The sequence below is a fragment of the Sebastes fasciatus genome, chromosome 16 (assembly GCF_043250625.1).
Source record: "Sebastes fasciatus isolate fSebFas1 chromosome 16, fSebFas1.pri, whole genome shotgun sequence".
NCBI classification, from domain to species: domain Eukaryota; kingdom Metazoa; phylum Chordata; class Actinopteri; order Perciformes; family Sebastidae; genus Sebastes; species Sebastes fasciatus.
In genome coordinates this window covers 26,581,729-26,597,671 of record NC_133810.1, presented here as the reverse complement: position 1 = coordinate 26,597,671, position 15,943 = coordinate 26,581,729, and the positions used below count along the sequence as shown (strand labels likewise).

The following is a 15,943-nucleotide window of genomic DNA, read 5'->3' as shown; positions in this document are numbered from 1 at the left end:
GTATGTAACCACGTTTTGAAACAGTCACCAAGAGTTTATCTGTTCATTTCTTGTTCTTTTGTGTTTCATTAGCATTATTTGAGCAAGAGATACACAATTATTAAAAAAGTATCAGTTTCCCTGCAAATTCAGTTACGTGAAAAAAAATCCCTCCTTTCACAGCCTAGCTAGAGAAAAGAAGAACAAAAGTATGTGCTAAACCAGTTTTTGGCTCTTGTAAGACCTATTACATCAGGTTGCACACGAGTACTAGATTTGACATGTCATGCGTAACTGCACCAAACAGCCGACTACTAGCTGCTGACCACCAGAGAGCGAGGAGATAGTCAATCGATTACAAAGAGCTTTAATGCCTTTCACTGCAGGCTTTACATCACACTGACAAAACGTCCCTAACAGGGATATGTATAAACCATGTGTCTGCTGGAGGAGAAATGTTTTCATAAGAGCTGTGGAAATCCTCTCTGTGCTTTTCCTGCCGTTTACACTTCATTTCAGCACCGCTGATGAACCACCAGGACCTCATTGGTTCCAATTAAGTGCCAGCTTCTATTTATGATTTGTGCTGCTGATATCAGTGATTTAATTTTAGGCACCAGCTTCACACCCATCTGTCACACCCACACCGGCCTCGGAGATGTGACACATTCAAGCCGGGGGCACAGCGGAGCATCATAGTTCATGGATTAAGTTGAGTCATCGGTGCGTGTGGGTGGTGGGTGGAGGGTGGAGGTGATATGGAGCGGGGAGTTCAACAAAATGATAATAGGTTCATTGATGAGTTGTCAGACCTTCAAATAACAAGTAACCGCCAGCTAATTAATGGCTATTGACATTTAAAGTGGAGCAGAAGTTAAAGGACAGGTCTCCGGCCTCTGAGAGGATCAACTGCAGTAATTATGTCAACAAAGGGTATCCTTCTCATATATGGCCAAATGAAGATGATGAATTGCTTTTAACAGTCTGCCGTTTTTTCTCTTCTTGTATGCCGTTCGTGGGATGATGCTGTCGGCTTGCCAGCATTTCAAAAACAATTGATTTTCTTTGGCACAGCCCTCAGAAGTCTGCCGGGAGGAGGACTTTGTAAGTGCAGGCAGGGAAGAACACATTGATTGGTACTTCATTGTAAGAAGGAGGCTAATGTGAAATCAAATGTATCGACAGCTTCTTTCCAAAAGACTAGAAAAAAAATGACATTTCAAACAATTAAGACACATAAGTATCAAGGCAGGTTTTCTCACAGCTTTGTTCCTGAGAGAACGCAGGTTGATGAACAAGGACGCCTTCGGAGAGAGCTTTTTTTTTTGTCTTGACGGCTCTCTATGTGCCGCGCTGCCTTGACAGATATTTCTGTCTAGTGAATAATACCACTATTCCAACCTTTTAATTAATTCTCCACCTTCCACACATGTATTTATTCCTGTCTCTTGGCAGTAATGGCAGATATTCATTTGGCTGCATTTTGGAGGTGTCAGAGAGTGATGTATGGTATGCATTAATACGCTCTGACAGCCCAGTGACTGACACATTAATGAAATAAGATGTCATCTCTGGATGTTAAAACCCTCCCGCCAGATTAGATCATTTCTCCGTTGTTTAAGGTTTTCTGGATGTGTACACTAACATTTAGATACTCATCAGATTCAGTAATCGTTCCTCTGTGAGTGTGCAGTCATTTTAAAAGACGAGGTCTTTCATTGGGACACAAACGGAGCCAGGGACCTGTTTAAAGCCTCATTGATCTCCTACCAGTGTACATTCAGTATCTTGGCTGTCTAATCGACCACTCAGCCAGTCTATTGTGGTGCTTCCTTTGCCGGGGCTGCTTGCGAACATTTTTGCCACAGATGCAGATTTGTAAAACGTACTTTGTCTGCATTGCAGGGCCATGTTACATGCTTTACAACGCAGACATTATCTTTCCCAGCAGATTTGTTATTTCCCCGCCTCAGTTGGTACTTTGACAGCCTTTCCATCTGTCTCTAACATGTGTCCAGGGTGATTGGACTGTAACTGCATAGAGCAACAGGCCGTGAAATCCAGGTGTAAATCCACCCAACAACTTTAAGATCTGCATCACCCAAAGTAGGAGGTGCTTACAGATACATGTAGGCACATAAAGCAGCTGCGAAAACAAACGTGAACATTAAACCTTAGATTTGAAGAAGGAAAAATGAGGAAACAAAAGAAGCAGTCATCGTTTATAGCTAACAGAGCTATTTAAGGAGAGGCACCTCAAGTGAATATGGTAAAGAATATGTATATAGATATCAACATGAAACCTCCCTAGTTGATTACTTACATTAAGGCAATTATTTTTTGTATTACAAGTTTTTCTGAAAAAGTGTGTAAATATGCAAATGAGGCATTATCTTAACAAATGTGTGCTAATTTGCATACATTTCCAGAACAGAAATCTTGGAAAGAAATGTTGGATATCTCTGTATTACTCCATAAATCAGAAAATACTGTCAACATCCATAAAAAATATATTGTTGCCATGTGAGAAAAAAACTATTTTGAGAAAAGATATGGATTGTAAAATGCCATATATTCTTCAAGCTAATAAGCTAAAAAAAATTAACTAATATATAACACCATGAAACTTCCCCAGTTGATTACTGACATTAAGACAATTATTTTTTGTATTACAAGTTTTCTAAAATGTTTAACATTATCCAAATGAGGCATTATCTAATGCTAACTTTGGGTGAATTTAGGAGAAATCTACAGAAACAGATGGACAAAGTATAGTAAAATAATCACTTAAATGTGTATTTTGGATGTTTTCTTTCCACTAGTCTGATAAAAGAAGACATGTTATGGAGGCAAAATATCAAAATTGACCAGTGCATGAAAAACTGATGATTTTTGCCTGGGGCGTCTCCCCTTAAATGTAACCCAGCTCCATCATATCTCAACATGACTCCCATATGAAATGCAACATGCACAGCTTTTGATTGATGGCATGATGCGCGGTTCAGCTCACAAGCACTCGAGTCATGTGCCCAACACTGACACCCTCAACTCAACTTGTTAAAGGGAGAAACTGACACCGGTGCATTCGTATGAACTCGGGCAAAACAAATAGCTCGGCAGCAGGGGAAATGTGCAACAAGCAGCATCAATGTCAGGAGTTGACACACAGGCAAAAGGAATGGGACTGTGGGATGTTGGAGCAAGGTGGAGGGATGATCAGTCTCTCCTCCAAACTGTGTGAACACATTTCACGATGATATTCTCAGTTATTTTAGCCATGCTTTTGTATGTAGCTTCAGTGAACTGTGTTGACTTCGTAGTTGTGGGATGTGCGGAGAATCTAGAGTATGTGTTTTTTTTGTGAGAATTGTTTGAATTTCAGAGCCAGCTCATGTCCGAGAAGGATGCTATTTTTGTATTAAATTATTAAAATGTCAAGTATGCACAAGAATGCTACATGAAAATATGTTTCCCTGTCCATCTTAGAGACGAGTTTCTGTTCAGTTTGTGTATTGCTTAAAGGTTCTTGTTACTGCATTGACAGCTGGGGGAAAAAAACAGTTGAAATGGTAATGTGTGTTTTGTCGTGCATTAGAAGATTTCTCTGCGGTCAGAAAGGAGGAATATATTTGTTTACAGACAGTGTTTGCAAAGGCTGGGTGCTGTTGTTGCAGAGATTTATGAACGACAAACAATACCAACGAACACACAAGTCTTCCATCAGCCATCATGTCCACATTAACGGCTAATCTTTGGCTAATGGCACACCCGGAGTGGCTGGAGAACATTGGATTAATGGTTCCACCTCTTTAAGACTTAAGTCTCCCTGACACTTGTTAATGTAGCACACGACTCTGAAACGACATCATTGTGTGTCCTTATCCAAGTATTAGCACAGAGGCAAATCACATCCTCGTCCTGGAGTAATTAACTTGCCTCAGTTAAGAAAAAATACATTTCCCTGGTCTGCCAGCTCGCTGAGCCCAGGCCATTTTCTTTTCCATTTCATCTTTGTTTTTATTCTGGCACAATCCGGTGACAGATGCGAGGGGGGAAAAAGATAAATGTTTGCGGAGGCCGATTGTAAAATGCCATCTCTGAAGTAGAGCCGTGGCCGGAGTCGCACTCTCTCTTTTGTGTGTAATGGGCCCCATGATAATGCATTTGGACAGATTTTTTTTTCTACTTTAGAAGAGACCCTTTTCATGCTTAACTGCTCAGTGCATACTAATGGCGGTGGTTAGGAATGTGTGTGTGTTTTGCCCCACGGGGCCTGTGGACTTACAGACACAGCCCTGTTGAGATCTCTACCTGCAGCCTTGAACCTTTGATCCCCCGCCTCTTCTCTGACCCTTCTTTCAAACCGAGCCAACCTACCCCTGTTTCCATTTCCATCTGCTCCTATTCCTGCACTCAGATAAGCTTTGCTCAAAAAAACTGCTCTGCTTCAGTTCTTTTTTTAAAAGAATTGTTTACACTAGCCTGAATGCCAGACCTTAATCCACAATCACATGCTTTTTTTTTTGTTGCAATATTTATAAAATTGGCATATATCATAGCAGCTAATACCCAACAATTTGCTTTGATCGGTGCACCTTGGTTATCCCCAGGCTTGGCTATGTAGCGCAGGATGCAGTTCCATCTCTTCCAGGTCAAATGATATTGAAATACTAATTAAAGGCTCCGTTGCTGTGTCCCAGTGTGATGTCATCCCCCTGCCTTCGCCTGTGGAACTAACTGCTCTAGATGCGCAGTAGGAGGTTTTATGTGGACTGAGACTGCTTTAGATGACAGTCACTCAAGTCCATTAGATACAGCTTTTCAGTTAGCCACGTTATGTCCCCGTTCAGCAGCCACTGTGAAAATGGTTTTGGGCCATCCGCTTTATGTTTGATCACGTTAGGAGCAGATGGAAACATTTGGCTTTCGGAAGTGTGCATTTGATATTTTACCCAGTGGGAGTCTAGGGCATATAGTCCAGCTAGAACCTGTTTCATATAGCCTCGTGGTTTTAGCTTTCACATCTATTAAATCAGTACCCTTACAGTCCTGTCAGATAAACTCAAGTACCCCTACATCTGCACCACCCATCATTCCCAATGTGTTCATTTGAGTGATTCCTGCGCTGGTCACTTTTGAGATTTTGGGCCATTTTGCTTCCATAACATGTCTTCTATCTATCTATCTATGTCGGGTGTGTGAGTGTGAAAATGCTTGTAGCTAATGGTTCTTGCCTGTCATTCATCACCTTGTTATTCTGCATATGGGTTAGTTGCTATTAATGTCATCACTAAGGACAAATCCATAAATGCTGTATGCACGATGCCAGGGTGAATAATACATTAACATTTTTGTGTTACTACCAAAGACTGTGTTTTTAAAAAAATATATATTTCAGAAGGATTAGATTCAACCTCTGGCAGCATTAAAGCAAAGCATTTTTTACATTGCTGAACATATAGGCTACAAGTTTTGAATGAAAAGGTACGTGAGCTAAACACACAGGTCTCAATGTCATTAATATAAAGCTGAATGTAAAGTCTTAAGACAACAACGTGTGCAAAGTCTCCTTCTACTTAACTGTATGTATGTCAGCATCCATATGTCAGCACAGGATTAACAGATAAAGTGCAGACTTTGTCCCACGGTCTTTAATCCATCTACCTGACGAGTGGTTAAGTACACATTTCACCTCTGTGCCTCACGCAGAGTTTGCTGATATTTACCTATTAATGCCATAAAAAGGCACCACTTGCACTGCTACTATTCCAACATCATCAGAACAAAGCTCATGAACTTCCTGAAGTGATATTCCACCTTTTCATGCTACTGTGCCGGCAACAGGTGTGGCCGGAGGCATTATGTTCTCAGGTTGTCCGTCCTTCCGTCCGTCCCATTCTTGTGATATCTCAGGAACACATTCAGGGAAGTTCTTCAAATTTGGCACAAATGTCCTCTTGGACTGGAAGGATGAACTGATTAAAATTTGGTGGTCAAAGGTCACTGTGACATCGCAAAACACGTTTTTGGCCATAACTCAAGAACTCATATGCTAATTATGACAATTTCACACAAATGTCTAACGGGATGAAGTGATGACATTTGGGACGAGATGGTAATTCTAGTTTGTGCATCACGGTTATGTGTTTTCAGCAAGAAACAGCTCTCAACTCATGCCAATCACGTAGCATATGTTTATTATCTTAAATAGAACAAGTAAGTCTAAAGTCTTGATTCACGCTGTTATTATGGATAAACAATTAGTTGACTATTGATTGTTAGATAATCCATACTCGATCAGTGACGTTCCACCGAGGAGTACATCCTTAGTTTTAAGGAGGGTTAGTTTTGTGGGACTAACTGTGATTCAATCAGTGTCTGTACTGTGTGCGAGAGAACATGAGAAAGTGAGACTGTGTTGGATAGATGGAAAATATACTGTACATCATGGTGTGTGTGAGAGAGAGAAAAAATCTGACAATTATGTGTGTGTGTGTATGTGTAAGTGTGTGAAGCGGGGACGCTCCAGAGAGCAGAATGCATCCGGAGCTCTCTAACCCACATGAAAACACGAGCTTGTATTGTTTTCAGTAAGCGCTATTCGGCTCATGTGCCTTCTGCTGTAGGGAAAAGAGAAAAGAAAGCCAGATCCCTCAACATCACATCCACAAACAACACATCTTAAGAAAACAGCCACGGTGGATGAGTGTTTGTCTAAGGGGGGACTTTGCTTATGATTTCATTACAACAAACACAGATGTGTTTAGTGGAACAGATTTGCATTCTGTGCATTAGTTCCTTTACAAGTGATCCTCTGACAGCTGTTTTGTTTACTCATTAGATTCTTCCTCTCTTTGTCTCGGTAGTAGATGGAAAATATTTTTTTGACAACATCTTTAAGTTCTCTAATATTTTTTCCAAGTAAATCCCAGTTGCTGCAGCTGGATATGTATTATGTATCACATCCTGTTTCATAGTCATGATGTACTCAGTATTGTTTGGTGATTGGAGTAAATACTGCCCGAGATGCGAGAGCAAACACCTTTTTTTTGTTTTTGCTTGATCACAAGATATTAATTTTGTAATAAGCTTGTTCTGAAGACATCACATGATGATTATTTTGTGATTAGTTTCTTATATTGTAATCGTGACATAACAACTCGTGAGGTATTTTATGATTACCTGTTTTCTAATGATCATAAAACAATTTCATATTTTTTTCTCACAGTCTGAGAATGATTACTTTGTGCTCATAAGAAATATTGAGATCATTAAATATTGTTAATCGTGTGAGAATAAAACATGAGAAATAATGACACACAAAATGTATCCAGCTTTCATGTGAGTAGCAAATTTATTTACGTGAAAACATCACATTATTTCTTAAGACTGAGAAACCCATTGATAGAATTAAAAAAACAGCAAAAAGAAGCAGTGGAATCCTGAATAAATTAGATTTTAGCATGGTCTGGGATTAGCATGATTGTTATGAACAGTGTGCTACTGGCAAAAAATGGAAATGTTTAACTAGATAAGCTTGGTGCTAATTAGTAAACATGAAAAAGCACCCAGCCAATTCTGTGATATTTCCCAGACTGTGAGAGTATTTCAGGAAAGCGTAATATTTAATTTTAGGTGTGTTAAGCAGGGAGTTCCCCTGGTCTTTCTTCTGCTGTACTGCTGTGGACACACTGTAAGTCTCCTGACACCTCTCATTACAGCTGAGGCAGGTCAGGCTAGCAGGGCAATTGATGGACTGTCTGTATGACCCTTCAGGGCTCTGGTGTATTGCTCACCTGAACCTGCGTGCACTTCCATCTGTATGGCTTCAGTTCCCCGGTGGTGTGTTTTCATTAAACGTGTGCTGGAGTTTGGTAAATGGGAGCTTTACACTGGAACAAAAGGTGCTCTTATGTAAATGCCAGCATGGTCTCTTTGTTGATTTAGCACATCCCAGGGTGTGCGTGAAGTATATACACACACAGGCTGGCACACACACACGCAGATACACACACACACGCAGATACACACACACACACACACACACACACACACACACACACACACACACACACACACACTCTGTAGCAAGGCAGGGTTTTAGGATGGATTTAGTTTTGCCAGCTAATAGGGTATCAGCTGTACTGTACAAGCAGTGAGTGGAAGCAGCCTGTAGGCTATCCACACAGGCCTTATCACTCAGCGAGCAGACCCCATGATAAGGTATTATGTTTTTCACAATAGTCTGCTGTGTTTTCTCCTGTTTGGGCAGTTTCCCCGTAGCGCACGCTGTAATAACCCAAGGCTGCCAATTACACAGAGACTGAGTGTGCTACCGGTGCTTAAGCCTCTTTCGTCATATCCATCGGGTTTGAAATGCTGGTGGTGATTCAGTAGTCGAAATGACTAGCGAGTGATTTCCAGAAGTCTGGCTCACGCTGTTTCATTTCCACGATTTTACACCCTCTGTGAATTTAAGAGCACAGTTATCCTGCACCCTCTTCATTTAGAGTATCTGCTCTGCAGGATCATTCCTGGTTCAGCTCTCTGATCCTCTCTGTATGTCAGAGGGCAGTCGTCTTCTCCATCATATCGATCGTTCATTCAGACGTGTGAGGAGGACTCTGCCAGTATCATAAAAAAAAAAAACATACCGAATGTTGTAATTCCTTTGGTACTGGCATTAGTGGATTCCTTCTTAGTAGTTATTTTCCTATGTATTATAAGGTATGTAGAAAGAGGATGGTCATGATAGAAGTGGTTCATGGCCAGTTTTCCCTACACACATAAAATAATGTGCTCTTTTATTTGACAAACAAGTCATTAGAGCCACAGCTTATGATTATTTCCTAGGGCTGCATTTAGCATAAAAGGTATGCTCTAATCATAACATGGCAAACTCAAGCCCAACAGGCAACAACAGCTGTCAGTGTGTCAGTGTGCTGACTTGACAATGACTTGCCCCGAACTGCATGTTATTATCATAAAGGTGGCATGTCTGTAAAGGGGAGACTCGTGGGTACCTATAGAACCCATTTACATTCACATATCTTGAGATCAGAGGTGAAGGGACCTCTTTGAAAATGTCCGTGACAGTTTTCCCTCGCCAAAACTGCAACTTGACTGGTTGGCGGAGGCATACAACTGCGAGGCGGTAATTCTAGTTTCATTTTAGACCACACTATTGTCAAAAGTCAACATTTTGTTGGTCTATTTTTGTTTTGTCTATTTCAGTTTGGAGGTGCATAATGTTGCCCCGCACAGCTTCCATTTCAGCAGAAATGAAACAACCTGCTCTCTGTATGTACTACTGCTGAAGGTTGGCTTACAGAAATATATATATATATATATTGTAACTGTTGTTGTTATGTGAGGCAGCAAAACAATCCACAGTGGTGAGACTCTCACAGATCAGTCTGCCAGTGGTGTCTTTTACATTCTGCAGCTTACTGTCTGTTTGGGTGATGAAATGATATTCACAACTTTTGACATTTCACAGCTTACAGCACATCTAGCTTCTTCCTTGATTAGACAGCATGGGTTAGTTATTCTGATAGCAAAATAGCAATAGAATGATAATTATGGTAAACTGATACACCTGTGAAAATGTTATGACGATAAGACAACTGATATTTAGGGCATGTAAAGCTGGGTTTTCACCAAAGGACTTTTTAAGGAACTAAAAGTTTCCTTTAGCCCACTGTCTGCATTTCCACCATGGTCTAAAGACCTGCAAAGATTAAGCAAATTAGTCCTCTGACGTATGAAAAAGCAACATGACAGACACACTCTGCAGCCTGCAGTTCAGTGTGTCCGCCTGTTTCATCTAAAAAACACACTGGAAACATTTGCGGCGATATTTACTGCTGCATATATTTACTGATGCACGTTGGATGTAATGAATGAAATTCAGAGGAGGAAAATAAAACTAAGAACGTCTGTCTCCACAGTAAATCATCTGTTGAGTGTTTGGTGGTTATTTGTTTGTACTTTAGAACGTTAATGCCTTGAAAAAAAATCAGAAAATGACTTTTCTTTCTGTCATTCATAGCACCGCCGCGCTATGTCTCTCTTCCACGGCTCGCCCTCTCAGCTCGCTCGCACAATCTCTCTCTCGTTTTCTCTCTGTCTTTATTTAAATGAGTCGGGAAGCCGACAGCAGAGCCTAACTTTACTTTAGATGTTATCAAACAAAGATAAATGTTCTCCCCTCGTTCTAAAATGGTCCTAAATCGATACTAGAGGACTTCCTAGTTTATGAATGAAGCAGTACAGTTGATGCAGCGGTGCTGTGTATGTTTTTCACCAATCAGCGACGGTGGTCAACTCCACCCCCCACACTCAGGAGGTACTACCCCCCAACAAGGGTCTTTTTGGGGGTAAAAAGGCCCCGTAAAATGTCCCTGGAACTTAATTCCGAACCTGGTCCCGGCGGTCTAAACGCGGTGAGTTCCTCAAAAGGTTCTTAGTTCCGGGGGAAAGTTCCTGTGTCAAAACGGGGCTTAACAGTACTTGTTTATAAAGTGAAGCTGCCGAAGTTCACTGTATTTTACATGTAAAGGTAAAGTGTGCTTATCAACAATGGACCCAGAGAGTTGAGATCACCTTTAAATATGTGATAATTACAGAGTTGAATGAGTCATTCAGATTGTGCCTTTGTTTAACAGAAATGCTTCTCTTCAGTATAAAGGCTATTCGAGGCAGTCGGTGAACAGACACAAGGTTGATTTGATGCTCCTCCACCACTGAACAACACACAGACTCACTAGTGTGATTTGTTGGCTGCCAGTCTTTCCCACTTTCAACAGGAGACAAAGCATCAGTTAAACGGATCAATCCACTCGGTTGTTCCAGCTCCAGTGTTGTTTTAAGCTATTAATCCAGGCCTGTCTTTATGTCTCAGCCTCACTGGATTCACCAGACACAGCCAGACCTACCTGCAGTCCCAAGTACAATATTATTTGAGTTATTGTGTACACATCTTCACAATCTTGTCAAGTGGAATCTAGAAATGTCTGGCTCGCTGCTGTTTCCTTTGACTCATGTTTGTACATAATTCACATCGGTATGTCAGTACTCCAGTATTTATGAATATTTCCACCGTAGGCTTCCCTGCAAACTTGACATTTATGGCAGACTTGCTTTATGTTAAATATTTGACATCTTTAAAAAAAAACATGTGCTTAATCTGTGTCCCTGTAACTCCATGTTCCCTGCCGAGTGGAAAGTGTTTGGTTCCGTGCCCTCGAGGCACTTGACATTAGATAAGGCAGCTGGCACAGCTCCACGTGCAGTGAAAGTGATTTACTGCTGGCTCTGCAGCCTGTGAAAAATTCACAGTGGAGCACATATAGAGTACAGTGTCGGCATAAATGCACCGTTGCTCATCACGTCTCCCGCGGCCTGTACATTAGAATACACTGTCACAGTGGAGTGCTTCTCTCTGCGGTGGCCCTGTTCTCAGTGCTGCACAAACGCTCTTGTAACTGCAGTACTGGGAACAGGAGGGTTGGTGGTGGTGGGGGGCTCCTGCTTGTCAACAGTTCCTCAGTGTCTGCGGGGCCGTCGTCATCCCGACTCTCCCACAGGGCTCAGGCTTCAGCTCGGCACTGGAGACTCGTGCTGTCTATCTTTGCGGCTGTCTATCTCGCTGCCACTCAGCCATCTCTCTTCCTCCCCCCCCAGAGGGACTCCTGTGAAATGAAGCATTGATTGCCCCTGTGCAGACGGAGTATAATACATAATGATATTGGTCTCCCCCCCACCCCCTCTCACTTTTTCAAAGGTTAGGCAAACCAATACAGGCTATTTGGCCAATATTAGTCCTTCTAGATTACTTTTCAAAATAACATTTGGATTCCTTGATACAATCTTTGGTCTGTTCTCAGACTTATTCCTTGCTGGCACCAGACACTCTGGCTGTTTCTCATTTCCCGATTGTGTGCCTCCTTGTCTCCTCGCTCCTCCGACTTGTTACCCAAAAAACGATCTCAGCGCTCCATCTTGAAGGATATCCCAATTCCTAAAATGCATCTCATGGAGCGAGGAGGCTTGCTGGAGAACCTATAAGCGAGGATACACCAGTGTATCCTCTGAGGAAGGGTTTTCGACACCCGCAACGTATAAGAGGCGTGACACACAGCTGGAATAACCTCATACCATGTCAGGACTCTACAGATGTAACTGTTCCTTTTGTATTTATCAGGTGTAGTTATTTAAGATGATCAAACTTTCTGCCTTTCACCATTTGTTTAGCGCCTCGTAAGGCGCCGTTCTGACCTGCGTGCGTGCGTGCGTGTGTGTGTTAAAAAGAAATCCGACATCCGTTCATTCTTGTCACATTATGCCATGTTATGAATTGAATTAGTAATAGTAAATATAGCCTGTAAGTTGTCATGAACACTGTTCTGCTCATCTGACAGAGATCATAAAATGCCACGGTAGGCTATAAGAAAACAATGGACAGCTGATGCAGCAGTGCCACATGTCCTATTTAATTGACGTCGCTTTAAAATGACGGCTCCGAGGCAAGGATGTCTCATTTGTTAAAGTTGTTGCCTGTTGCATCAACTCTTCTGTCCTCACCCAGTCTTCTTGCATCTCCCGTGGGTGGGACTAAGACGCGAGTAGAGGAGGCGAGGTAAGGAACCGAGGCTGTACAAACTGGGAAATGGGAAAGGCCTTCTGTCCGATTATGAGCAAGTCAAAGCAAAACAATGGCTCTGTATCAGGAATCCCTGTGATTGGCTGGCTGTAACTGCAGTGCACCCTTTCTCCTGGGCAAACCAGTAAACTGTAGCACGCTTAAGCTGCACTCTTGTGTTCAGAACCACGGTTATATGCATTTGCACTGTGGCCTCACAGCAGGGAATAACCGTGCTGACCCAGAATATTATCTAAATGTAATTTCTAAACACCGGGTAAGAAGGAATCTAAAGGAACACACACCCAGCCCAGCGTGGCTATCTCCATTCAGCTCTTCTCTGCTCTATTAGTTCCATTACTGATTAGAAAACGCCTGCCGCTGCTAATACATTATTGAACATCTCTGTTTCCTGGTGTGGTTTTAACCTCAGGCGAGCATTGATAGATATTCAACTTGATGGAGGTTTGTGAAATGGAAACTGCTACCTATTCGCCATCATGAATGGAAATCTGACTAGATTTGCTGATGCAAATTGTAGGATTTTCATAATTTTTCTTTTGCTTCCATGACAACTTTTATAACCTGAAAACTCTACACTTCTTTAAAGTTGCACAAGTGATCCGTTTCATGCTTTCATTTTAGTCAATTTCTTCCACAGATTTGGTAAATAGCTCAGTTTTCTATCTGATGAGAAGCATCAAGGGGACAGTATGATAAAATATGCTCATGAAAATGAATTTGAAAGAACTCGGTAGTCATTATCAGGATTAATTGGGTGTTTATATTTTTACAAGAATTGCTTTTTTTTTAGCATGTAATGAAGTATGAACAGTTGTGTTTTTGCCATAAGACTGGCAGATAGTACCATCCGACAAGATAATGATCTTAATTATTGCATTTGCATCCAATTGTTATTACAGTTCCATTTGCCATTCTGTTCATTAGAAGTGATTAACAGTTCGCTGCTGATTGCCAGCCAACAGTTTGGTTAAATAGCTGGCTTCAGAGTGGTCCAGTGAGATATAGCTCCGCGGGACATGTCTCCAAATGTGTTCATGTAATGTGGAAAGAAAAACACATCCACCTACTCATACTCACACAGACTGCAAATGCTCACATAGTTTATTGCATGCTAAGTAAACAGTTTAGGTATGAAAATGTATTTATAAAAGTACATATGTGCTTAATTTTAACCTCAATTGTACTCTTAATAACCAAAGCACAGCAAGATATAGAAAGTATTTTGACATCAACTCACGTCTTTGTCACTTAATCAAGGGTACTTACCATTTCTTTTCTCGACCTGTCCTTGTTAAGATATGAACCCCGTTACATACATCTTAGTGGCATTTCTGAGACTGTGGACAAGCCACAGAAGAGTGCTTGAGTTGAGTTGTTTTATACTTTGTAAGACAAGTCACAGGCTTTCAGTTACGAAGACCCATAGTGCTAATTCTATTGAAACTACTGATGGTGCACGAATTGTGCTTTTTAAGTTTAATGAGTTGTGTCATGTTTGACGTCTTGAAAGCTTATGAGACAGAAAGGCAAAGGCCTGTTTTAGGCATCTGTCTTGGGTGATCTGATCACAAGTGGACAGCTTTTTTACTTTTTATTAACATCAAAATATAAGGTTATTGTCTACCGGCGGCCCCCATGCGGGTCCCAAAAACACATCCGTGCCACTGGCACCGCCGCCTTTGTCAGGCAACAGCGGAGTACAGAGCTTCAGACCTCCGAATGTGGTCTGAGCGATCGGATCTCAAAGCGTCTCGGGTGCATTCACACCTGTACGTTAGAACTGTCCTCACCCAAAACACATGTTGATGCCAGGTCTGAACAGGGCCAAAGGCTCTTATTTAGGGAATGAAATGGGCCACAAAAAGATCACAGATACAGCATGTAACCAATATTTGTCCTTTCACCAAACACTAGTGTCAAGGGACGTCATGTAAATGTGGCAGTAATTAATCAAAAAAAACTTCTAGCAAGCACATGCACTTGTGCTGTGATTCATAAATATAGAGCTTAATAAAACAACATATTACTTGGTACAGTTTGACTTTTTCACACTCCATAGCTCCACAGAGGTAGGTGGCTGATGATTCATAGTTCCCACAGTAGGGAAAAAATGGGCCAAAAGTGAGTCAATTTAAAGTCTCTCACAGCCTCAGAGCGTTTTTAGTGTGCTTTTTTAGATGCGGAGTACACTCTGCTCCAGCATACTCCGAGGCAATATGAACTACATCATTGGATGAATTACCTAAAGTAAACAAAAGGCTTAGTTACCAAATTAGCCTCAAGTCACCATTCTGCAGTTTCGGTGTTGGGAATAAGTCTGTGCGATGGGAGGAAGTTCAGGTTCAGAGCTGTGGCTACAGTAGAGGGGGGGTAATACAGCAGTGAAAGTCAACCGTGTCTGTCCTGAGGCTGAGTAGCGGGCGCGTGATGATTTGAAGCATTATATTGGAGTTTTATAACTGACCCACAGAAGTCCGGACTTGACTCGAGTAGTTGTTGAGCAAGGTTTTCTTTCCCTCTCGAGCATTTTGCTGGGACCACATCATACTTTTGGTTTGTGAGTGCACGAAAGTGCTGGTGGAATTGTTGAAAGTGTTAAGAAAACAATCTGGCAAAGCCTCAAGTGGGTATATATGACCATAATGACTGTGTCATTATTCTCTTTCCCTGCCTTCTGTAAGCCAAAACCAGTGATGTGTAATGATCTTCTTGGAGCTGTTGTTAGGACTGGAACCAACAAGGGAAAACACTCAGCAAGGTTCTCTTTAGTATACTGTAGGGGAAACCCAATCTAGAAAGGCAAATAGTTTCACCTCTAAAAGGCTTAAAAAGTGTAACGTATCCCTCCAAAACTGAGCTTAGTTTTATTATCATAATTTAGGTAATGTGATTTAATATGGATCCTTAAATTGCTAAAACATGTTCTGCTGTTGCCACAAAGACCACCAGTTTCAAACCAATGTTGTTTTTGGAGCATCCAAGTGGCTTGGCGGGATTAGGTGAACACTGAGCAGCCATAATATTGTGGGTTCAAATCTGGCTGTGGGTGCGTGTGGTAAATTATCCGCTCACTCCTGATCTGTACTCTCTTTACTGCATTCTGTCCAGTAATGCACTAATGTCTTTAAAACACAGTTTAACAAAAATACCTTTTTGACACCAACTGTCCTCTCTAAGTTTATCTCAGAAAAACATACCTCCGGAGCAAAAAGGTAGACTCGGTTTCAGACTGAAGACCTTTTGTCTGCTTGGCACCTCGATAACGATCACACTACATGAACTAGCAAGCATTGAGTC

At 41.5% G+C, this 15,943-nt stretch overlaps 1 protein-coding gene across 8 annotated transcripts in view; it reads left to right on the top strand.

Annotated features, from left to right (window-relative positions):
- auts2a (activator of transcription and developmental regulator AUTS2 a) overlaps positions 1-15,943 on the top strand; it is a 507,388-nt gene that overhangs the window by 164,939 nt on the left and 326,506 nt on the right. The window contains exon 1 of one of the 8 annotated variants that reach the window (XM_074611214.1): positions 12,400-12,619. The exons of the other annotated variants lie outside the window; for them this stretch is intronic. The gene's annotated coding sequence lies outside the window, so the exon portion shown is untranslated. Of the gene's footprint in view, positions 1-12,399; positions 12,620-15,943 lie in introns of those variants that run through there. 8 annotated transcript variants of the gene reach the window in all.